The following is a 2170-nucleotide window of genomic DNA, read 5'->3' as shown; positions in this document are numbered from 1 at the left end:
GGCGTAACTATAATGGGTACAGGGTGTGTGGTGCACGTGGGCCCCCGTGTCCAGGGGGGCCCCACACCGCACACCCTGCACCAATATTATGTAAAACTTACCTTTGCGAGGTTCCACATCGGATCTCCCAGTGCTGCTCAAACACCAGAAACTGTCCGCCACGGCCATTTTTCTGGTGTTTTGCACATGCACTGTGAGGAAATTGGCAGGAAAAAGGGCTGCTGCACCATTCCCCAGGGGTCTGCACATGCACAATAGACTCTGGGCACACTCTAGTGCGCAGAGTCTATTGATTCTGCGGTGGTTGGCTGCCAGCCACTGGAATGAGAGGAAGGGGCCATGACGGGGATGCACATGGGCCCCCTCCTCTCTAAAGATACTCCTGTTACAATGGTGTGATAGATACCGTGTAGATACAGTACAATATTTATGTAGGAAGTGGTCACCTTAGTAACCCTAAAATTAACACCCACTTGGGTATAGGGACATTATCATATGAACACTAAGCTGTGTTGCCACTCTTTCCCTGTCCACCTCCTATGTATCTCTACCTACAGCACCTGGTATTCCCAAGTGGTCTCCCATCCAGGTACTAACCAGGCCCAATACTGTATAGATTCCAAGATCAGACGAGATTGGGCACGTTCAATACGGTATGGCTGTAGGTGTACTTTTATAAGTTTCAGTAGGATCTCCCCATAATTTCTCATATGTGGTAATGTCCGACATTTGGCTGTCTAATTCCTCCTTGTAATCAGTCGTGTTTTGCACTACTACTCCCCCGCCTTTATCGGTGGGGCAAATGATGATATCCATGCGTTTAGACAAGTTTTTAAGAGCCCATTGTTCTTTGAGTGTTAGATTATGGTATACTTTCCTTTGTGCCAAATTAAATATATGTACAGAATCATCCAGCAGCCAAGCAAACAACTTTATAGATGAGTTGGTTGTGGATAGCCCATCAAATTGCATTGATGGGTCAATGCAATGTTGGAGGGCAGGTGTATTAATTCCTGAATTTCCATAGTGTTTTTGTGCTGAAAAAGTTATTTTAATCTTAAATTATGGGCGAATCTATAGTTCACCACTCTCCACTCAAAGTTTCTATGTCTATTTGTTGGAATATATGAAAGTCCTTTATATAACATAGCCGTCTCCATCTCCGAAAGATGTGTAGATGTCAAATTATAAACTAGATTTTCTTTCTGTTTGTTTCTGTTGTTCCTTTTGTTTTCGCCGCCATGTCTTGTGGGTTTAAAGGCGGTGTATCTATTTGGGCCCTGGTGGCCACCCCTAAAGGGACCTATCTTGAAGTAGAAGGATCTTCTGATTCCAGGATCTGGACATCGCTGTCACTTTTGGATGTGGATCCATCCTTGCGCTGGCAATATTTCCTATTTCTCCATGCCTGTCACTGAAATCTAGGGGGCTGCATATTATTACCTTCCAAACCACTCAACCATCTATAAACTTTGTTGGTTTCATAGTCATTCGTTCTATTTGTACTTTAAAAGATCCTTTTTATACTGATCGCAGTAGGTCGACAATTTGCTCCAATACTGTTGGTATGCCATATCCTCCAGCATAGCTTTATGTGTTGTTGTATATGTCTCAATTTTTGATTTAACAAATTGTAGCTCTTTCCAGGCTTGTTCTATTACCAGCATCATTATATCCAATTAGATAAAATTGCCTTTTCCTCCCTGTTTACCCCATCTGTGTCACACCTGTTTGTCTGCCCCTCCCCTTTAGAATGTAAGCTGTTATGAGCAGGACCTCTACCCTCCTGTGCTTCTCCTTACTTTACTTTCATCTACTTCTTACACCCCACCAGGGCACCTAACACTTGCTTGCTTAAGCTCTACAGATGTGCCCAGCTAGTTTGTTGCTCCATATGCCATTTAGCATGCCATGCATGGTGCGCCACACAGTATGCCATGAGTCGCACCTCACAAAAAGTTTCGTAATGTAGCGTAGTGTAGCGCTGGAAAAAAGTCATAATGTGTAATACAACTTTTTGTCCACTAGGTGTCACTTTTCCTAAACTAAACAGCAAATGCATCTGATTTCAAATGCATGTTCTGTATCACCGCCCGATGATTGGCTGACAAAAGCGGTGATTCGGTACACTATACAGTAGTACAGCGTTTTCCACATGGATTCAGAGCTG

The 2170-nt window shown here is 43.5% G+C and overlaps 1 non-coding gene across 1 annotated transcript; it reads right to left on the bottom strand.

Moving 5' to 3' along the window:
- Window positions 1–548: 548 nt before the first annotated feature.
- LOC148508627 (5S ribosomal RNA) lies at window positions 549–667 on the bottom strand. The gene has a single exon (XR_015869572.1). It is a non-coding gene; the product is annotated as a 5S ribosomal RNA (ribosomal RNA).
- Between the last annotated feature and the right edge of the window lie 1503 nt (window positions 668–2170).

Source organism: Taudactylus pleione, unplaced genomic scaffold, assembly GCF_031769625.1.
Source record: "Taudactylus pleione unplaced genomic scaffold, aTauple2 ptg000352l, whole genome shotgun sequence".
NCBI lineage: Eukaryota > Metazoa > Chordata > Amphibia > Anura > Myobatrachidae > Taudactylus > Taudactylus pleione.
Note: the sequence above shows the minus strand (reverse complement) of the source record. Positions and strands in the feature narration are given on the sequence as shown.